This window comes from Notolabrus celidotus, chromosome 17 (assembly GCF_009762535.1).
Source record: "Notolabrus celidotus isolate fNotCel1 chromosome 17, fNotCel1.pri, whole genome shotgun sequence".
Lineage (NCBI taxonomy): Eukaryota > Metazoa > Chordata > Actinopteri > Labriformes > Labridae > Notolabrus > Notolabrus celidotus.
The window spans coordinates 19574111-19598067 of NC_048288.1; the positions used below are offsets into that span (position 1 = coordinate 19574111).

General features: G+C 40.8%; 1 long non-coding RNA gene across 4 annotated transcripts in view; it reads left to right on the forward strand.

The window, feature by feature from the left end:
• LOC117828691 overlaps positions 1–23957 on the forward strand; it is a 72172-nt gene that overhangs the window by 15018 nt on the left and 33197 nt on the right. For 3 of the 4 annotated variants that reach the window (XR_004634480.1, XR_004634481.1, XR_004634479.1), the window contains exon 2: positions 7708–7795. This is a non-coding gene — a long non-coding RNA (uncharacterized LOC117828691). Of the gene's footprint in view, positions 1–7707; positions 7796–23261; positions 23303–23957 lie in introns of those variants that run through there. The other variant, XR_004634482.1, reaches the window with a different exon arrangement.

Genomic DNA, 23957 nt, shown 5'->3' on the forward strand with positions numbered 1-23957 from the left:
ACCAACACTGACCCCAACCGCAATCCCCCTGACACATGCTGCTGCTGCTAATCTGCACCAACAAAATATCACCTCTACTGCAGCTTTTCCACAGGCATAATTTACACACAAAAAGTACAGTTTAAATGTCTGTTACAACAATCTTGATCCACCTCACAGATTGAGTATAGTTTTGACATGTACAGAGAAATAGTGTGATGCTTGTTTTGCGTCAGATTGGGCCTGGCTAATTATTAAACTTAATCTAGAAGAAAGTCAGGGCTTATCTATTTACCACGTCAGCTGATAAATGTCAGCTGTCATCCCTGATTGGCCAGAAGTTAGAACTACACTCATGAAATGGGTTTATCCCCCTAGTCTCCAAGACTGCAAAGAACAAGCTCCAACAACAAGCTTAAGAAACTGCACTTTCAGTCTGGCACAAAGCATGATGGGAAACCAGGCGTGATTGGCTGTGACTACAGTTTTGTCGCTGTACATGTGCACACACAGCTGCTCTCCCTTTATTTGTAATGATAGTTAACTTATGATAACCAGGCTATCTTGTGGTGAAATACAGATACTACACTAGCTGGAGAAAACCCTGGAGTTTGAAAGCAGAAGCTGCTTGATAATGCTAAGATAAAAATAAAAATAAAGATTAACAAACAATCAAGAAGAACCCATATCCTCCCACCCCCACCCAACAATACATATATAGAAAACATTATTAATAACTCAATAAAACAGGAGCTAATAACAGGAGTTAATTTGAGGGAATGCTATCGTAATGTCTTAATAAGGGAACACTGTAGGTTCCATAAAATGTCAAAGACTAAAATAGAGAGCTATAGGATGAATAAAATGGTAATAATAAATAAAATGATTAGAATAATATAAAAGTTTTTAAAAAAGATGATGATTCCAATAAAAAAATATATATATACATAAAATAAAACCATAGTTATAAAATTAAAATAAGGCCATGTGAGGTGTTAAAAAAACACTCAAGTTTAGACTTGATAAAAGATAATAAATTAAGTCACAAACAGTAAGATATGATGGAATAAAACTTGGATAAAAGCGATATTACCATTTATTCCTTTATTCCTTTATTCAGATCCCCAATAGCTGCCACCAATGCAGCAGCTACTCTTCCTGGGGTCCACATAAAACAAACATAACATACAAAATATACATGAAATACAAAAACTGAAAATGCAACAAACATGAAATACAAAACTGAAAATGCAACAAACATTATATACAAAACAAAAAATGTTACAAACATAACAAAGAAAAACTGAATGCTATATAGAAATAAAATACAAAAACAGAAAAATGCTGTAAATATGAAACATAAGAACAGAAAAATGCTACAAACAGAAAATACAACAACTGAATATACTACAAATGTAAGATACAACAACTGAAAATGCTAAAAACATGAGGTATAAAAACTGAAAACTGAAAATGCTACAAACATAAAATAGAAAAAATTAAAATGCTTCAAACATGCAATAAAAAAACAAAACAGGATCAACATTTAATCGAGTTTCCCCAAAATGTTAAATCTGCAGCCTCTCTCAAGTAAGAGTTCTTAAAACAAGTGTACTTATCTTAAACTGGAAAATCAGAGTGCTATGAGCAGAATTGGCCACTAGGTGGCAGCAGAAAGAGCAGAACCTATGCTAATGTATTCCCATCAAATACACTTTCTGATTATAATTTGCACTTCTTAGTGTTTAAAGTCCACAAACCGTAATACCAACATTACTCTGGATTTTAGATAGTAATCCATACTTATCTCCACTACATTGTGGTTGCAGTAAGTACCAGTTAATAGTTAAATTTGACTTACAGATGTAACTATTTCAATTCCAGGGGGGAGATCCTCAAACAAATGTATTTTAAAAAGTATGTCAGAAAGTTAAATCCAGTGTTCCCAGTGTTAGGACAGCTACTATTAATGGATGTTAACATTACTACATTGAATGAAGCCCCTATGTAAATATCTTGATGTTACTTGGGCACCTATGTTTATTGTACACTGCACACGTCCACACATGTATTTGACAGAGAGATAATAAATCTTAATTAGAATGATAGTTTTCCTCAATCTGGTCACATTGTTTTTTTAATCTGGGTTTCCCTCGATTTTTCCACACTTGTAAAACGCAGTCGAGCTCTGAGACAATGGAAAGCTTTGTCGGCACACACAATTCATACTCCCTTTCTTAAGTCTTGTTCCCTGTTAATCAGTCTCCAGACAAAGAGAGAGCAACAGCAGCAGCAGCAGAAGCACACACCCCTGGGGCAAAAAAAAAAAGAGAGATTCAGCCTGGCTGTCCTCACCCCTCCTCCTCCTCCCCCCTCCTCCTTTTCTGCTCCTCCTCTGACTACAAACCTCATCCCTCCCTTCAAAAACCCCACTCCTGTGTCTGTCTCTGAGGCGCTGTGGAGATCAAAGGGAATATGCAATGTGCCGCCTTTGACTGTGAACTGTGCGGTGTTATTAGGGGAAGTTTACTGGCCTTGTCTGTGTTTGAACACACACACACACGCTTGCTTGCACCAGCCAGCTGTTTTGGATGTAGCTGAGGATCTGCGGCTTTATGCAGGGACTCTTAAATACCTGCAGATTATAATCCGTGACAAACCCAGAGACACATCTGCGTGTGTGTTTGAATGTGCTTTCTGTGAGAACATGCATGAGTGAAAACAACTAAGAGAAGGCCTTTCATTCTCATCATGCATTGTTTTAAATACATCCCTCCACTTGGGGGTGGTAGAGACTGGGAAAACTCTGCGCCCTGCATTGTCTCACACAGCAGGGTTATGTGGGAACACTACAGTGGGGCTTTTCAAGGCCAAACTGGGTTACTTCAGTGCACTGAAATAACCCATAGTGTACGGCAGAGCGTACACAGAGAAGATAGTGGAGGGAGATAAGGTCAAAGCTGTTTAATAATGCTGCTTCATTGAAGCACACATAAGCACATTACAACCCAGACGGTGGAATCCATCTATATACGCAGGGTTAATCTGTCTCATGAAGTTTCAGAGATATTCTCTTATCACAGTTCTGTTACCTTGTGTGACCGGCTGCATTTTTTTTCCCAGAGCCTCTCATTTTCATGCAGCAGCGTTACAGTTTGTCTGCAGCAGAGACAGAAACAGTCTGATATCTTCAGAGGTTTAGAGCTTGTGATTCTGGTCTGATGTTCCTGTTGGATGCGAGTGACAAATACACACCACGCACCTCACACGGCCAGCAGTCATGAGTTGTGCTGGGATGGTTAGTACGCATGATTATGACACAGAGGACAGGCACAGTGTGTGTTTGTGTGTGTGTGTGTGTGTGTGTGTGTGTGTGTGTGTGTGTGTGTGTGTGTGTGTGACTCAGCACTATAGTGTGTGTATGTGTGTGATTCATGCTGCTGCTACTAGTAATACAGCCCAATATGTAATTGAGGTAATCTACTTGTTGTCCATTGAAAGCCTTTCAATAAAAACACACATGTCATCCGTGTGGGAAAACATGTTTACTTTGCCATGCAGAACATCTACTGCATAATTAAATTCCTGTAGGGATCAGATAATGATTTTTACGCACTTCTCTTAACCGGTTTGGTAGCTTTCAGTCTGCAGAAGTATTCCTTCAGATTATTTTTGGCACATGTAGGAGTTTCTTATTTATTCATCAGTCATCTCTCGGCCAGCTCACTTTGATGCCAATATGAAGGCCAATTAGTTAGAAATGTCCCATCTGTAGTGGAGAATCAGACCACCCTTGAAGAGGCAAAAAGCATACAGGATAACCAGAGGAAGCAAAGTATAATTTACTTTCATATCTTTCTGTTTAAAACCCGACATGAGCTTTAACTATTAATCTGCACTCTGATAGTCAGACTGTAATCATCTTTGAAACTCAGAGTGTACATGATAGAAAAGTAGTGTCACTATTGAGGTTCATAAAGACTTGCACGTATTTGTCTCCGTCACTCTTGGTTATCTGAACATCACACTTGTGTACGGAAGCCTGAGGCGGACATGCATTCATACATTTATAAACTCAATTTCCCATGATAACAATTTCATGTCAAATGTAGATCTTGACTTATTAGGGCCCGAGCACCGACAAGGTCAGCGAAGGCCCTATTGGAACCTGAAAGAGCTTTCTTTCTTTCTTTCTTTCTTTCTTTCTTTCTTTCTTTCTTTCTTTCTTTCTTTCTTTCTTTCTTTCTTTCTTTCTTTCTTTCTTTCTTTCTTTCTTTCTTTCTTTCTTTCTTTCTTTTTTTCTTTCTTTCTTTCTTTCTTTCTTTCTTTCTTTCTTTCTACCTTTCTTTCTTTCTTTCTTTCTTTCTACCTTTCTTTCTTTCTTTCTACCTTTCCTTCTTTCTACCTTTCTTTCTTTCTACCTACCTACCTTTCTTTCTTTCTTTCTTTTTTTTTTCTTTCTTTCTTTCTACCTTTCTTTCTTTTTTCTTTCTTTCTACCTTTCTACCTTTCTTTCTTTCTACCTTTCTTTCTTTCTACCTACCTACCTTTATTTCTTTCTCCCTCCCTCCCTCTTTCTTTCTTTCTTTCTTTCTTTCTTTCTTTCTTTCTTTCTTTCTTTCTTTCTTTCTTTCTTTCTTTCTTTCTTTCTTTCTTTCTTTCTTTCTTTCTTTCTTTCTTTCTTTCTTTCTTTCTTTCTTTCTTTCTTTCTTTCTTTCTTTCTCTTCCTACCTACCTACCTTCCTACCTACCTACCCTCGTAAATTGCCTTTTTGGAGCCTTCAACATGAGATACTCCTTTATTCGTCCCACAACGGGGAAATTCATGGAGTTACAGCAGCAAACAAGAAGGTGTACAGTACAAGAATTTCAACAAGAATACATATATTAAAAAAAATGTCCATCAGAGACGACAGCTTGGCCATAATTCTCCTGTCAGCCACCACCTCCACAGGGTCCAGGACTGAGCTGGCCTTCTTCATCAGTTAGTTCAGTCTTGCTCTCCTGTATCCTGTCTGACCACAGCAGGTGAAATCCTTCCAATGTGGCGTTCGTGTCTGGTGTTAGCTCTGTTAGCATGATGCTACTCTGGTGCTGGGTTAGCTCGTCCACCTTATCGTAGATAGATCTTACATTCCCCATAGCGGTGGGTGGAAGGACAGGTCGATGTCGTCTTTTCTTAGCTTGCACCTCAGTACCAGCACGTCATCCATGCCTCCTTTTCCTCATCTCCAAGGGAAAATCGTACCTAGCATCGTTTAGCATCAACATGCTATGGGCTGCTAACAGCTGATCTCGTATGTAAACAATGTTACCATGGATACACGCAGGATATCCGGACACTCACAGCAACAAAAATAGCAAAAACACCACTGCAAACGTAGCCAGTTTGGTGTCTATGGCCAACAAATGAGTCATTAAAAGTCATGACAGGCTCCAAGTACAAAGATAACTGAACAGATATGAAAAAAAGTCGAAAAAAAGAACAACAAAGAGAGAGCTGCTGCAACAAGCAGCCACTAGAGCGGCGCTAAGCAACGGTAATGCCCCAAAACTCACCAAAAGTTGCACACTCATCAGGCATGAGGGAAAATTTTAGATTCCTTGGGTCTCGCAAAACAATTCTCAAAAATGTGCTCCCTAGCGCCCCCTAAAATTTTCAAAAACCCCTTCCCATAGAGTTTTTTTTGAGCTACATGCATGAAAATGAATGTGGATATTCAGGGCATCAGGATGCACAAAAAAGCCTCCTACACCCATATCTGAAACTCAACAGGTAGAGCGCCACCTAGCTTTGGATATGAAGAATGGCGCCCAAAAATGGGTGCATATTTAAGAGATCCGGCCCTATAGGCCTTTTCTCCGATCAAGTCCAAACCACGCACATTTGGTAGTAGACACATGGAAGATTCAAAGTTGTGAGAGGTGTACCGTTCAGACTAAAATTGTTGGCACTGCAGACTTTCAGGCGTTGCATGAAACATGCATGTCTCGCCATAAACAGGAAAATAGATTTTTGGGGGCTTTAAAATGCCTGAAATCTCACCAAAACATCAGGCTGTGGCTCATATCAGGCGATGGCTCACATGAGGCAGTGGCTGCAGGTGTGCAAGGGCCCGTTCATTGCTGCTTGTGGCTTTAATTTTTCTTGCTATGTTATGCCAGTGACAGCCTAATTGCATGTTTTATCAAATCAATCCTTAGAATTGCACATTTTCACTTTTGCCTGTTGACACTGTGGCAACACGTTGGCTTCCGTCCAGGACTGGCCTGGAAATAAAGGAAATAAAGACAGTTACTGGGCACAGATGTGAGAGCAGCCAGAGGAGCTGCTGAGCCCCAAGCACCACTGATAGGGATACATTGAGCCACATCCTGTCCTGCAATCCAGGCTACGGCAGCAGAGCTGGTGAGAGCATTTCTATGCTGCTGATCGTTACAATAACTTAAACCACAAGCGGCAACATTGTCAAAAGTTTTGACATTCATGTCATTCATGTTTAAAGGTGTGTCAACTGCAAAGCCTCACGAACAAGGAGCCAAACGAGGACAGAAATGTTAATGTAAATAATCCTGCAGAAGTCCCGTTCACCTTGTTTAACATTACCTTAAATGGAAATGTGCAGTTAAATGGGAATGCTGACAAATTAGTGGGCTAATAATTTCTTGGCTTGTTCATGTGTTTAGTTGGTAGCCAGGTAAGGAGCAGGATAATGCACAGTGAGCAGGTGGTTATTAAAATCGACACAGGTTCAAATGGCCCTGGCTTTGTAACACTGGTTTTCTCGTGATAGCAGGACTAGTTTCTGGTGGTCTAGATTCCAAAAAAAGGGGTTAGTCACTGAGATAATCCAGAACACCACTAACCATGTTGCCATAAACCTATTCTTATGTTTGTTTGTAGCTTTTGTGAGTGATGATGATCCAAGATCTTGAGAGAACAACTCAAATCAACTCATTATCATGAGAAAACAAAGCTAAGACACTGTAGGGATGCACATCTGCTTAGGGCTTCAGTGCTTTTGCATCAATGCAACATACTTAAACTTTACTTTAAATCAAACTCATGCATACTTAAGAAATTAACAGAGTTGTTAATGCTCCAAGTTTCTGCATACACATGAGTGGACTCACTGCTCTCTCTCAATATGCATTCCTTGTGCATCCATCTCCTCCTCATGCCATGTTTGATATAAAAAACAAATGCTCAGCAAATGAATCCAAAGCACAAAAGTAACAGATGAAGTTCCCTGAGTGTTCTGCCAAATGGGAAAATATGGAGGATAAATTGGAAGATTTTTCTTTGAAGAACTTTTTTATTTTTCCTCTGTTGAACTTGTATAAATGGAGGGACTGGTTTGTTTGATCCTTGAGGATTCGTTATTACATAAACGAAGCGGCCAAGAGCAAAGATGAACTCTAACATGTCTCAGCCAACAATGGTGGAGATGATAATTATAGTTATTATGTTTGTGATGTTGATGACATCTACAAGGAAATGGGTCACAATGGTGAGAACTATGAGACAGAGGGATGGGAATATGTGCTCCAAAAGTTAAAAGACATGCAGGCTGTGTGTTCAAACTTCAGATTCAGGTTTAGTAGCTCTGTTAGTGTGACTACATGTCTTAAAAAAAACACACACTTTCCCATGTTTTGAATCAAGGTTTTTGTGTTTATTCCCAATCCTCACATATTTGTGAATCCCCCTGTTATTGCTTCCTACAGGCTAGTTCTCCATTCTTTCCCTCGAAGAGAAAAGTGAGGAGGTGGAGAGAGAAACAAGACGAGGAGGAGTGAAAGAACCAAGAGAAAGGTGTGTATATTTATCCTTTAGCTGAGTCACAAATCAGAGAAACAAGTGGAGGAAAGCCAAAGCTTGGAAGGAATCACGAAGCCCCAAAAGTGAGAAAAACTGGAGGCTCATTTTGCTTTAAAATTTTAGTCACTTAATTGACTTTTATTGAGGATAACTACGGACTATAAAAAGCTTCAAGTCTTAGATCAGAAGCAGCCAATTGTAGGAGTCGACACAAAGCCTTATAATATTCTCATGTCCACAGAGAGATAATAGATGATAAACACGCTTTTGTTCTGTTGTCAGAGTAACTGGATTGTTTGGCTGTTTTTCGAGCGCTATAATTGATTCTAATTAGGTGTAGCAGTTCACCCGGGCTGCGTCGTGTTTGGGAAAACAGAGAAGGAAACAGAGGAAAAACTAAAGCAGAGTTTTCTTTCAGTGTTTCTCACTTCATTTGTTCTCTGAGCGTGATGGAAGGATCTGAGTGGGAATCTATGTGTCACTTGGGGGGGGGGGTGTGAGTTCTTTTCCAGCAGTGAAAACAGATCAGGAACATGCTGTCAGCTTCTACCAACACATGGCTATGATTTGTTGGAACCCTCCTCCCCTCCCTCTTTCCACGGGTAGAACATGAGTAGTACATTGTGTGTGAATTCACTGTCCCTTTCCTCCCCCAGGTGTGTATAAGAGTGCATGTTTGCGCGGTGTGTGTTGCTGCCTGAGGCGGAACGTGCTCCGGTACAGCTGAGTGGGAGTGCCTCTGACCTAACTCGTCCCTTCTCGGTCCATATGAAGCCGAGCAAGCCACGCCTCCACTCTTCCACTGTCCCCGCTGAGGGCCTGTGGCGAAGCCCTGCCCCGCATGAGTTTTGTGTGTCAGCGAGAGTGCACGTTTCACACGTGTGGCCACCGTGGAGGCAGCCGGAGCTCTAAGCTGCTTTGCGAAAGGCTTAGGAGGGCAGCCGTTCGCTTTGCTACTCAGAGTGTAGCTGTGTTTGCTGCACGCCTGGAGGGGGTGACGGCATAGCTGAGCACTGGAGCATGGTGCTCGGGGTTTCACATAACAATGGCGGGTCAGGGGCAGCCTGCAGAGGCCCTGCACTGAACTGTGCATGGTCACAAACACAGCTCTTGTTCAGCAGTGAAAGAAAGTGACTGTTAATCTGTCAATGAAACTGAAAGTCTGTGAGAACGAGCTTTTTATCAACGAGGAATATCTTTGCAAGTGAATGCAATTAATTTAATGTGTGCAAGTGATTTACTAGTTTACTCGTAGTCTTCTTTGTTGCGTTTTCTTCACAAGTGTGAGTGCATGGGAAAGCAGCTGACACTGACACACTTTCTTAACTTTATTTAGCGCAGGATGATGAATTATGCTGCAGCTGTACTGTACAAGAAGGCAGCACACACATGCACACATGCACAAACGTATGCAGTGTTTCTGTGCGTCCTGCAGGACTTCATTTTCACTGCTGTTGATTTTTCACGCACACACTCTCCCTCCCTCCCTCCCCTTCCACATTGAGTCCATGTAGAGAGCAGGAATATCAGGTTTCCTGTCTTTGTGCAGAGTTTGTACTCACAGCTTCACCTTTGTTCCTCCTCTGTCAGCACACAGCAGCACTGCATCAGGGCGCTCTGCTCCCTGCTCGCTGCTTTCTCTCTCTCCCCTTTCAGGATACACCAAACAGACCACTGGCAAACTCTGGCACTGGATTCAGGGTTTGCTTCAGAGATAATTATCACAGGGAGTTAAAACAGTCTTTTGTGTGCATTTGGTTAATTGCAAAGGGCAGTGCTCCTGGAGTATTTTGTGCCCTCTGTGTGGTTCATTCATGGTTTCACTCTGTGAAAATGTAGGATTGTTGTTTCTACGCGTTCCCCCCTCTGCTGTGGAACCCCAAATGACCCCGCTGGTGGCGCCAGTAGAGGCTGGGCACAGTGCAGGAGGAGGAGGAGGAGGAGGAGGAGGAAAAGGGAGGGAGAGAAGTGAGGCATATGAAGATATTGGAGTGAATTTATAAAGCAGGAGAAAAAGAGAGAGCAAGCATGGAACAAAAGAGAGGGTGTATCTGGACAGTTTCCTCCTGGTGTCCAAGGAATGAATCGTTCCTGTGTGAACATGAGCTTTTGTCTAATAAGGAGTTATTTAACGCTGCAGCAGGAAAGAGGTCTGTGGGTTTGACCGTGGTGCCGCTGCAGCCGTGCCTTTTGAAATGTGATCCTACATGTGAGACGTCACACAGCGCAGCTCCTGGAATGTCCAGAACAAACTCAAGCAAAAGCTGGCTGTAGTCTGTTATCTCTGCCTGTGACACTTTGTACTGTGAGAGCGTCAAATGGAGGAAAATCTGCAGCTGTTATCTGAGAGAAGTCACTGCAGCGATATGTCATAGAACTTTTTAGTTCAGCGTGCTTTAAAAATGAATGACATATACATCAGACTTTGTTCCTAATTGATATTTGTGTAAACTTAGTTTGCTCTTTTTCCTCTATGAGCTACAAAAAAGCAAAAAGAGAGAGAATTTAAGGGAGCTGTTGATCATAAGGCTTAAATTCAACATCTATTTTGATCCTGAAGGCAGCTTGTTGCCCATTTGTGTCATCAGGGTTATCTCAGTTCTGGCTGACAACAACTTTGTTTCTAACAGAAACAAAATTATAAAGATGTAGAGTTTAAAACTGACAATGCTGAAGGGGATAAAATGTAATAAAGTTATGATTTAGAAAGTTTTTGTTTTGAGTGTGTCACAGTATAAGAGAGTAAGTTCAACAAATTTGCCTTCAATTTTTTGAGTGATATGAAGATGTTACCTGGATTGATGCACAAATAGTCTTCTGAATAAGTCAGGATTGTTTACATTTTGCTTTTCTTCTCTTTTCTTTTCTTGTCTTTTTCCTTCCCCCCCCCCCCCCATTATCCACTCCTTTTGAGTAGAGTCCCTTTAGATTTGAGTTTGCATGGGGTGGACTTGGTGTGGGGGCTGAATCTTATGTTCTGGAGTATGTATATATTGTACTGCTTAAAAATTGATAATACAATATTACAAAAAAAAGCCCAAAATAAGAACTTAATGGATTGTAGTTGGTAGAGATGTCTGTTGTTGCAGCGAGCCACATTGTCTTGACAAGTTTTTTATTTATTTATTTATTCATGAACTTATTTAGGATTAAACTTTATATTGGGATTTTTCCAGCATATCAACAAAATCCAAAAAATCCACAAAATATATACAAATTTCAAAACCAATGCTGTTGATCATAAGGCTTAAATTCAACATCTATTTTGATCCTGAAGGCAGCTTGTTGCCCACTTATGTCATCAGGGTTAGCTCAGTTCTGGCTGACAAAAACTTTGTTTCTAACAGAAACATAATTTCAAAGATGTAGAGTTTAAAAATGACCATGCTGAAGGGGTTAAAATGAAATAAAGTTATGATTTAGGATGTTTTTTTTCTGTTTTTGAGGGTTTCACAGCAAGGAGAGGAAGTTCAACAAATTTGCCTTCAAGTTTTTGTAATTGATCAAGTGTAATACTGAATGTGTTATACTCTAAAGGGGTTCAGTGTTTCAAAATACCCCCCCCTCCACTGACGCAAATATTAGTCTCTTTAGAGCCGCTTGAAGTTAATTTAAACTCATTACAGTATTCTTAGCAGCTTATGATTCATGAAGGAGCAGCTGCAATAACAGAACTAACCTGCAGTATCGTGTAATTCAGTACAACACAAGCACTCACTGAGTTAAAGCAACACATTAAAAGAAAATACTAATAAAAACAGGAAAGGTTGAAAGAATTATATTCATTTCTCTCTGTTCAACCCTTCCAGCTGGTGAAGAGCACTGCCATAAAAGCTGTTTTGATTATACCGACTCTCACCACCGGAGGCAGTGTTCCTCACTCTCTCTGCAGCCAGTCTCTGCTCATGAAGTACAGGAAGCTACTGTAGACACATGATGCAACCATGTTGAATACCGTCACACTATTGCAGCATTTCTTTTTCCCCTTTGATATGCATTTGTTGTGCGTGTTTCCAATACTGAGAGGCGTGATATAGCATGACTGTGGGGAGAGGAGAGGGTTTTTTTTCTCACACAAAAGAAGAGAAAATAGACATAAAAGGACTTTATCCACGGAGTGTTCTTATTGTACAACACCTTTATAGAGAAAGAGAAAGAGAAGGAAATAATCCTATGTATGCATGAACAGGATGAGGTCAGACACAAAGCAAAAGCTCAAATCGTACACCATGTATTTTATCTCAACACACTGATATGAGCTGAATCGACCTGACAGGTCCAGTTATGTCTTATTTCAAGGTGATACAATATACATTGCTAGGAAGTGTAAAGCAATAACTTATAAGTCATATTCTCATTTCCCATGGCTTGATGGTTCTCAGACATTCATAGCTGCATGCATTCCACTGGAAAAGATCACTTACACTGTAAGAAATGATAACAGCTGGCAGCCCGAGGTGACCTTTATGGACACCTTACTGAAGCCTTGTGATACGAAGATGTTACCTGGATTGATGCACGAAGTCTTCTGATTAAATCAGGATTGTTTACATTTTGCTTTTCTTCTCTTATCTTTTCTTGTCATCGTTCTTTTTTTCTTCTTTTTCTTTTCAATTATCAACTCCTTTTGAGTAGAGTCCCTTTAGATTTTGCACAGTTTGCATGGGGTGGACTGGATGTGGGGTCTGAATCTTATGTTCTGGAGTATGTATATCTTCTACTGCTTAAAAAATGATTATAAAATATTACAAAAAGCCCAAAATAAGGACTTAATGGATTGTCATTTTTTATTCATTTTATTTAATTGTATTAGCATTCACAGGATTATACACTAATGGTAACAAATACATATATGAGCGCCTTTTGTATAGTGGCATCAACAATGCACATATGATTAGATTTTTTAACAAGGTACATAAATCCTGTTAACCTAAGACAATCTTAAACAAATACAAGTAGAGATATTACAGAAAACAATAGTTGCATTAACATATTTGTTGATGTCAAACAGACAACACTGCAAATAACTGTAATTTGTAAAGATGGCTGTTGGCGCAGCGAGACACATTGTCTTGACAAGTTTATTCATTTATTTATTTACTTATGTACTTATTTAGGATTCAACTTTATATTGTGACTTTTCTAGCATATCAACATAGTTGAAAAAATCCACAATATATACAAATTTCAAAACCAATGAGAAGAAGCCAAACAAACAATCAAAAAAAAACAAAAAAAAACAAGATGAAATAAACATAAAAAAATGAGAACAAAGAAAAGGAGAGCATTCCTTTTCCTCTTTGTACAAGTATTACATATTTTTTATTTTTATTTTATAATTCATCAATTAGTGTATATACCATAGACTGTAAAAAATATGGATGTAGTATCCGTGACGTCACCCATCTGTTCCTGAGAGCTGTTTTGAAGCAAATCGACGGCAGCAGCCATATTGGTAATGCGGAACTCAACTAGGCAGAGTGTGACGTAGTGTGAGTCTCTTAGCCAATGGCTGTGTGTTCCCGACCGGGATTGACGTCAGTCATGTCCTTATTTGGGCAAAACTCATAATCTTAATATCTTCTTAACCGTCACGTTAGAAAAAAATTCACCCCCCGTACAGTGTTTGCCATTAGAGAGATTAGCGTTGTAGGGCCAAGCCGTTTTTTGAACCAGGCTGTAAACATGTTTATTAATGCTGCAAAGATCGTCTTTTTCCCATTCACATCTATGTGGTTTCCGGTGTTTCTGCAGCCAGCCTCAAGCGGATTTTCGATGTATTGCAGTTTATATCACTTCCGCATTGGCTTCATCGTTTGAGACCGGAGTTTGCCGCTTGGTATATACATGTAGTCGATACAGACATACTAACAAGTAAAAACATTACAAAACATGGAAGGACATATTTATACACTTGTGAAGAGAGAGAAAACAGAAGAGAAGAGAGGGGAAAAAAGGAACACAAAACAAAACAAAAACAAGAAAAATAAAATAAAATAAAATAAAACAACAAAACAAAACAAAACAAAACAAACAACTGATAACAACTCCTAAGAGTAATTTCAGTCCTTATATTTGGCTCATACTATCTTGAAACAAGATCCTTATTGGAATTTGTCAGATCTGAGCAGCTATATGAAGTGTAATGAGATATTTTGTCTCATAATGAGGTGAGAACAGAGTTTTTTTTACAGTGTATTTGACCTCAGGTTGTTTCAGAGCATGTGATGCTTTGCAACTGCACATGCAGTCCTCTCCTGTTACACAAGACAGTCACTGGTTATGTTCATAATGTTTGTGTGTGTGTGTGTGTGTGTGTGTGTGTGTGTGTGTGTGTGTGTGTGTGTGTGTGTGTGTGTGTGTGTGTGTGTGTGTGTGTGTGTGTGTGTGTGTGTGTGTGTGTGTGTGTGTGTGTGTGTGTGTGTGTGTGTGTGTGTGTGTGTGTGTGTGTGCGTGTGTGTGTGTGTGTGTGTGCGCGTGCGCGTGTGTGTGTGCGTGCTAGAGCTCAAAAATTATGAAACACTGTAGCGTCAGTAGACTTGGAAACAGTATTTACACACACATGTGTGCTGCACACCCTGCTAACCACATTTTAGTGCTGTGTCTGTACTGGATGTGCCTTGTTTGCCAGTTTATATCTGCCTAACCCTTGCGGTTGCTCAGATTTATTTCTTAAAATCTCCCACAGCTGAAGCTCTCGAAGGTTATCTGCAGATCTGCTCTTTCTCAAGGCTGATTAACGGTGTGCAGCGGGGATATTAACCTCCTGTAATGTAATCATGTGCTGCAGGATTCATCCACAATCCATGACCTGTTGTTTACTCTTATGATCAAGATGATACGGCCTTCCCCTTCTTACATGCTTTATCACATCTGATTGTGTAATAGGGACATTGTTCAGAGTGGTGGTGGTGGCTCTGGGAGACAGTTGCAGCAACATAAGGTAATCAGAGTGAAAAGGTAATGTGACTCAGATCACGTCCTCCTTAAGCTGAACCGTGTGTGTACACTGTGCAGAGAGTGAGACATAAAGAGGCCTTTTGTCTGCAGAGGGAGGTTGGAGGGATGATGACAGCCTGCTGCTTGTATGTAGTCCTGCTGAGCTCTGCCTGTTTTTTCCCCCCACACACACATACACACACACACACACACACTCACAGAAACACACACCTCCTCAACATACTCCCCCATTCCCGCAGCACAGCCCTGGTCACCGTGGATATTAATACACCGCTCTGCCACTGAGTGCGCTCAGCACAGGAGTGAAAATATCTGACAGGCACTATTTATAGACCCTGCAGGCGGACAGGCGGAATCCACGGCAACACGATCCAGCCTATTCTGGAGTCGTGTTGCAAAGAGAACGCCTCAGTGGAAAAAAGGAGCTGCACAGCCCAAAAGGCTGGAGGCATAACTCAGCCTTGGCGGGAAAAGGAGTCTCGTTTTTTTTTTTTTTAAATGGAACGCCAGTGGCAGTCATGGGCAGGGAATGCTGTTGGAGGCAACACATGAAAGAGGCACATGTGGCTGTAAAAGCAAAAACACATGTAATGTAATATTTATGCAGGTGTGCCTCTGTGTCACTCTCCTGCTGCACTTTTTTCACACGACCTGAGAGTTACAACAGTGATGGAATCTCTAAGGAATGTGTGTGTGTGTATGTGTCTGGTGTGTTCCCGCTCACACTCTGTGGTCCAGCTTTTAATCAAGTCCACATTTAGATCTCAGGCACACATGAATTAAAGATGAGTCACACACATGCAGGATGAGTGCGTAATAGTAGAGTGTCAGAGGCAGGTCAGCTTGGTGGATTGACCCTGGGCTCGTTTAGGCGTTCTGTGTCATCCTGAGAGTTTGGACACAGACACACGGAGGCTATACGTGTCTGCATGTTGACCTCTGTCGCCTTCTTGATTAGGCAAATCCCAGACAGAGCTCAGACGAGAGAGGACGCAGGAGATGTGCAGTACCTCTCTATCCCTCCTTGGATCTTCAGTGGAGAGGCGCACAGGACTCATTTATCACCTGTGACATTTTAATAAAGAGACTTGCGATTAGTTCACGAGTATGTCAACAAAACAATCTGATCTGGCAAATTTGGAATCGCACCTTTCCAAAACAGGCCTATCTTGAATTTACAAGGCAGCCACAGAGCGTACAGTGATCTGTTTTTATTGCTTGGTATAACGTGAGAAAGTCTTGTCACTGTAAATGAGTAATCTATCAAGATGTGTCAAACACAGTTTAACTAAATACAACAGGTTTAAATTACATTCAGGCAATCTGTTATTTGTATTCAGACTATTAAACAATGTCACGTCACACTAATGTTCTCTTCAGTCTTTACACAAGAGCTGTGTACTCACAACTATGCAAAAATCATTGAAACATATTACATAACATAATTGCATACATGAGTAAATTAGAGTAAAGAAAACAATTGCTCCACATCCTTATTAGAATGAGGCATTTACCATTAATTACATGTGTACAATAAATTGGTTTTATAGCTGGTATAAAAACAACAAAGTGCAGAAACGACAGGAATTAATTAAAAAATGTTAGATTTGATATCTATGGAAGCCCATTTGTGCCAATATGATGATCTTTTAGATTCCCAAACTGGAGGGCCTGGAGGCTTGTTGAGGGTCAAACATGGTACACTGTTCACATTATTTTAATCATCCTTTTTTTAATCATTGCTTTAACAATTATTTATCTTATTTATAAAAAATATTTATTTATTAACAAAATTGAATTATTTATTTATTTCTTGTGTTCATCTGATCTTGTTAACTTTACCTTATTTTTAGCTTTTCTTGTCACTCTTACTTATGTGATTAATTTTACTGTATTGATTTTCTTTTTTTTTTAAGTATTTTATTCATAATCATGCCTTTTTTTAATTTCACAATTGCTGTTGTTTCCTGTCTCTGTTATTCTGTGAAGCACTTTGGGCTGCATGATTTTATGTATGAAAGGTGCTATATAAATAAAGTTGAGTTGAGTTGCTCACACAGCATATCCAGTTTTCTAAAAGGACTGATTAACGTATGACTGGTGTTGAATCTACACCAAATGTCACTACTACTAAAACAATCACAAGAAATTATGACATGTCATAACTCGCCCATGTTGGCTGCCCGCAAATTAAAATTTTGGAATGTGCATGTTGCGGAATCACCTTTTAGCTGTTTCCTTTGTGACCCTGGCTTGTTCCTTTTAGCTTTAATTGCATTTGAGGTTGCATTTACGTGTTACTTGCAGGCAGTGTGTGGAATAAACTCTAAGAATGCACAGATTCGTTAGCAAAAGACATATCTGATAAAGTGTATTGTTTATGGTGAGGGATGCAGAGGCTTGAAAGTGTTAAATCTACTAAAGGGGGCCCCTGTAGACAAGTATGTAAATTATTATGAACCACTGTATCAATATTAAGAGAAAGTTTCTCTGAAAATAGTTCGTATCTCAAAGTAATAACTCACTATTACAACATTTCCATAGAATGAATCTGGTTATTTTCAGCTTCAAAGTCATTATCATAAAGCTCCTGCCTGGAACTGGTTTTGTGACTAAAGTGGCTCATCTTATCTCTTGACCTTCTAATGCTTAGGTACTGTTTACTTATCCTGCTTTCTTTTAACAGTCAAATAGAATACCCAATAAATCATTGCCATGGAAAATGTACATAAATGCTCATTTGACACGACACCTACCTCATGGCCAGGGTTACTGGTATACAAATAAACTCAACAACATAAAAATAGTCAGTCCTTTTACTAATGGATGGACTGGTTTGCTTTAAGGGGGTCAAAAAAGGCGTCAATATTAATTTAAGTCTGTTTTATAACCTGTTAACAACTCCGCACAGGAGCTTTAAGTTATATCTAAATCATCACTTTGAAAAAGTACTCTAAATCTATGTCAGTATTGTGAGAAATTCTAACTCTAATTTACTATTATGAGATAATTATTGGTTTTGAAAATATTTCAAAAAAAGTTTTAGAATTTCATCAGATGAGCATCAGATCAGAACTTAAATTAGGACATATTTAAAACAATGTAATTTTTATATATCTCTCAAGATAATTAACATACATAAATAAATTGTATTGAACTAAGAATACAGTGGAGTTCATGTGCTTTGTGATGAGTCTCATGTTCATAGAAACAAAGACATCAGTAACAATGATAAGTCAGGATCAGTGGTTCAGAAACACACTGCAAATATTCACAGTGTAAACCTCACAGGTGCAGCGTTAGTCAGACGGCCTGTCTGCTGGTCTGTCCATCTGTTCACTACTTTTATCTACACTAAAATATCCCAACCACTATTTGAAGGACTGCCAAGACATATTTCAAAGACATTCATGGTCCCCAAAGGATGAAGCCTCACAAGGGTTCCCATGACTTTTTCTTCAGCGTGTCCACAACGTTGATTGTTGTGGTTTTGAGTGACCACCTTGAAGTGGATTAGCATCATATTTGGTAAACCCATCAGGATATGTCTTGTGACTTTGTGGATACTGCTTTCATGGCGCCACCATCATTTCATTTTGCTTCCATAAAATATTCAGTGTTTTACCAAGAAGCTGTGAAACTAAAGAAAGTCCCATTAGCCTTGACTGAACTAATATGGTTAGCATATGTGTCTGTTTTTGGAACCAGAAGCAACCATGTTGGACAAGCATCAAGAACATCATGTCACCTGGATAAGGACTTGCCAATAAATGCTAACCATGCCTTTAAACACATCCCACTTAATCCTTGATTTTATTCTAAATGGGAAAATCACTTATGAAATGAAAACCATGTTGTGTTGAAGAAACCTTAAAACCACTAATTGAGACCTTAAACTCTTCAGAAAAATGTTTACTGAGGTTATAAATCAACAGATAAGTGGGCTAATTTTTGCTTCTGGTTCAATACAATCAGTTATTCTTGAAACTAGTGTAGTCACCCCCTGCAGCCCGGTGGAGGAGCCATACCAGAGGTCCAATGCAGAAGCATACGCACATATCCTGATGTGATCTCAAATGTAACGTCTTTTTTGAATTGGTGTCTATGTGGTTTGCGGTGTTTCTGCAGCCAGCCTCAAGCGGATTCTCGATGTATTGCAGTTTATAACACTTCCGCATGGGCTTCATTGTTTTAGACCGGAGGTTGCCGCTTGGACACAACGGAAATGGCGTCATGTGCAAACAACCTATTAAGATTTTTTTGCGGATACTTCATGCTGCGTTCTCACATCAGCTCACCCTGACTTCTTGTGGAAAAAGTCTGGGTAAAGTTGTGGTGATGATTTCACACATACAACCCACTTTGGAAATTTTGGGGGAGTTTTTTTGCATGAGTGAATACAGCTCCTGAAACTTAAGCACAAAGAGCCCCACTGTAACTAAAAGAGCTGCTCGCATGGTTGCAATCTCTTTTTCATCTCAGTACACAAACATGCAGCAAAGAAGTTTGTCTTCTCCTCTTTTACCCTCTCTTCTCAGTCATTCCAGACTTTTCCAGCTCCTCCTTCCTCTCCACTGTCTCCTCCTTTCGCTGCTGTAGCAGAACTGGACTTGACGTTCAGTGCTCATGACACATCTCAGTTGCCCCCCTCTGGGACAGCCTCCTCCTCCTCCTCCTCACTCCTCAATAAATGAGACACTGTGTATTTATGTGTATGGGTGTAAGTGTCAGAGAGAGAGACAGACACAGAGAGTGGTAAACAGACGGACTGGCAGACTGGTCATCTGTTTGTCTGCTTCCAGTCTCACCAAACATTGCCTTTTTGTGACTACACTGTGTTCTTGCAAGTTTGGATCTAACAGAGAGTTCTCCTCCTGTTATATATGCAAGAGAGTGTGTGTGTGTGTGTGTGTGTGTGTGTGTGTGTGTGTGTGTGTGTGTGTGTGTGTGTGTGTGTGTGTGTGTGTGTGTGTGTGTGTGTGTGTGTGTGTGTGTGTGTGTGTGTGTGTGTGTGTGTGTGTGTGTGTGTGTGTGTGTGTGTGTGTGTGTGTGAGAGAGTGCTGTGCCTGAGCATGTGGAGGGAGTCACATGTTCTCAGCCAGCTTTCCAAGCCTGTCTGCTCACCTGGTGGTTGCCATGGGAACAGCCAGACAGCGGCAGACTTTGCAGCAGCCTCCTTGGGGGGATTGTGAGAACAGAGAGGAGGTTTTAATGGCGAGGAATCTCTTTAGAAAAAAAAAAAGAAAGCTTCAGGGAAAAACCTCCAAAAACTTCATGCTTTTCAGGCCTGTCTTTAATCTAAATGAGTATTTCTGAAGATTTCAGCAACTTCTTATAAATAAGGGCTTTTTTTTGTTCTGCGTCGCCAAGCCATAAAGTTTGAAAACACCTTTAAAGAATCGACTTCATATGAATATCCCACTGTGTGTGCTTTTCAGGGGAAATCTCAAACAAAGGGAGCAATGTTTGCACACGCTGATATATCAAACCTCACTATTAGTATCATGGCAGCACATCTGAGGTTCAAACACACATGCTTTGTGGCCGCTGTCTGAGCATTTGCATACCCCAAGAAAAGCTCTGTTGTCCTTTTCTTTCCTGTGTCCTTTAAGGCAACCCGCAGCTGGACTGAGGCGCTGAACGCGGCTGCAGTACGGCACACTTGTTCTTGTGGGTTTTTTTGTGGGGGGGGATTTTTTTTTCCCTCTCCTCCTCCTCCTTAATTGTGCCTCCAGTTTATTATGCTGACGCGTGAAGAGCAAGATGTTCCCAGCTTTATCGCACCAGTTGCACACTTCTCTTCTTTGTATTTTGCCAGCTGCCCTGAGAGAAGGAGGGGGAGGAGGAGGAGTGGAGGCTGGATGTGTGTATACGTGCTTGACTTTATGTTCAAAATGTTATTTATAGGACTTGGATTGATTTAACTATGTATTTTTTATAGGGGTACATGCATTTCTTGAGGTAGAACTGGTCTGAACATGTAGATTTTTGGAGTAGATTTCATCTTAACGTATGAACAGTCCTCCTCCCCACCTTGCCTCCCCCTCCCTCCTCGTCCCAGCTGCAAGCCCTCCTTCAGTCAGGGGTGAGCCAGGGAGCAGCAGCAGCAGCAGGATGATGATGATGTGAGGAGTATTGACAACACAGAGACAGACAGTGAATGGACACACAAACAAACCAGAATAACTCCAAACAGACGCAGATGACGGGACTCTGCTGTCCTGGTCCAAGCCGAACCCCCCCCCCCCCCTCCTCTGTAAGTCCTCGTCCTGTCTGCCCTGTACAGGATGACCACAACACAAACATGTGAGTCTGGGACTGCTGGGAGACACTTACATAAAGCAGCTCCCGTTCTTGCTTGGCTCCGTCTGCACATGGGGGAGCATGTGAGACAGGCGCTCTCTGTGTAGCTGTGCTGCCGCTTCTGCCCCCCCCACCAGCCCAGCTCTTCCACCACCTCCTCCACCCGTTTGTCTCTCACTCGATCTGGACGGCACCGCTAGACAAGCCCGGCAGACGTCCAGACCTCGTCAAAGAGCGTCTATCACGGTGCAAACGATGCTCAGCCTGCAGAGGAGAGAGACCTCAGTAACCTTCTTCCTTTAAAACTCCAGACCCTGTCCCCTTGACCTTTCTTCAAGGCCCCCCTCTCCCATCTCTCGCTCCCCTCCACTCTCTCCCTCCCCCATGGCCGTCCATAGAGGATGGCCAGAGGTCAGTGTGTGATGTGCAGCTGTAGGACGAAGAAGAAGGGGAGGAGGAGGAGGAGGGGTAAAAAGTGCTGAGTACACAGGAATGGCCACTCACATGACGTCATGGTCACAGTTTGAGCTCACAGCGATTTGTGCGTGTGTGTGTGTGTGTGTGTGTGTGTGTGTGTGTGTGTGTGTGTGTGTGTGTGTGTGTGTGTGTGTGTGTGTGTGTGTGTGTGTGTGTGTGTGTGTGTGTGTGTGTGTGTGTGTGTGTGTGTGTGCACGTGTGCGCGCCAGACTCCCATGCTGCATCAGTGGTGGAAGCAGCAGAGACTCACAACTTAGTAACCGTCTGGAAGCCAGCCCTGTTTGTGCCGTAACACAAAACTGTATGTAGAGTCATAGTAGTTTCATTAAAGGGATTTTAAAGGATTATAAACAATAATGAAAAAAGTCATAATAGAGGTTTATACGGTCAGAGAGAGAGTCTAACACTCTTTACAACATTTCTCTCTTATAACATTTTGCTCATAAAGCGTTACATTCAGAAATATTCAACCGTTGTGACGTAGTTGTTCGCTTCAGTTGAATCAAAGAGAAGAGTCTCTCAGTGACGATGACATCAGTGCATCAGCTGTGTATATGTCTTAGAACAAACACCTTTAGAATAGATCAGATTAAAAACACACAAAAAGTGACACAGCTTCAGGAGAGAGCTGGTTTATGAAGAAGCAACAAGACCAAAACCTCAACCTATATATCTCAAGATCAGCTTCTCTTCTTCCTTGCTTCTTCTTCTGTTTTTTCTTCTCCTTTGTCTTTATCTTTTTCATCGTCTTCTTCTACTTCAATTTTTGTTAAATATTCTTCTATTCTATGACGTTATCCTTTTTGATCTTCTCTTCCTATTCGATTTTTCTTCTCTTTCTTCCTCCATTCACCCCCTTCTGCGTTCTTCTTCGTCTTCCTTTCCATGTTCTTCTTCTTCTTCTTTTTCATCTTCTTTCTCTGTTTATCATCTTGGTTTTTGATCATATCTCACTTTCTCCATTCTTTCTATTTCTCTCTTTCTTCTTTTCTTTTCTTCTTCATGTACTCCAAACATCTCTTACCATTGCTGAGCAATAACTCTGTAAGTATTGTTTTTTCTTGGGCTGTGCTCACTGCATCATTCGCTTCATATCGTTATGGTACATACTATTTCCCCTGTGCAATAACTAAACTATGCACAAGTAGAAAGTGCCCTTAGTGTATACTGTATATACTTATTATGTTTATTTTATGTTATGTTATTCTTATTTTGTACCTTAAACTTTTCTTTTTTAACTTTGTAAGTAAATTGTCGTACTCTCCTGTCTCTTGCTGAAAACTGCTTGAAGTATTATCTTATTTCCTTCTTGTTTTAAGTGTTGATTATATTTTTATCAACAAAAGTCAAAGCTGTGAGATCAAACTAAAATGTATTTCAATTACAGAAACGTATCCACGCATTCATCACATCATGTTTAGATTTCTGCGACAGCATCCTGTACGGCACATCATCCAAAGTCCTCGAAAAAATGCAATACATTCAGAACTCTGCTGCACACCTCCTCACCTGCACCCGCTCCTGTGACCACATCACCCCCGTCCTCCAACATCTTCATTGGCTCCCGGTCCCCTACCTACCGCATACAGTTTAAAATCCTCCTCCTCACCCACAAAGCCCTCCACCACGCCCCTTCCTACCTCACTGACCTCCTCCCCCATCACACTCCTTCCCGTAACCTGCGTTCCTCACATGCCAACCTCCTGTCTCCACCTCACAGAACCAAGCACCGAACCTGGGGAGACAGAGCCTTCTCCATAGCTGCCCCCACCCTCTGGAACTCACTCCCCACTCATATCCAAAACTGCTCTGACCCTTCAGCATTCAAATCTCTTTTAAAAACTCACCTTTTTAAGTTAGCTTTCAATTTGTGTTTCTACTGTTGTTTTGTTTGATTTGTGTTCCTTGTTCCTTGCTTGTATTGATTTTAACAATTGTACAGTGTCTTTGAGTTTCTGAAAAGCGCTATATATATCCTCAGTTACTGCCGTGTAAAGAATAATCTGTTCCCCAAACTGTTACGACACTCAAAAATCATAAACTTTGTTATATTTTGGATTGGATGGAAACTATTGACAACAGTGTTGTCACTTGATTTACTCTGAGTCGACTAATGGATTACTTAACCATCATATCAGCTCTGTCGTCTCAACGTGCAGTTCTTAGAAAAACTCTGGCAGCTCTGTGTTGCTGTCTCTCAGATTAACCTCCAGAAGTGGCATTAATAGAACATCCCAGCAAAGTTAATCCTCCTTTCTGTGAAAGAGGTGCTGCGTTGCTTCCCCTCACCTGTAGAGACTCTACATTATTACCCTCATTTCCTGCTTACTGAGTAGGCAAAAGATCCCTCAGATAGTTTTCTATCTGTACACATATTCTGGGCGTGCTTCCCAGTCGGCAGATCGCCCTTGGCGCC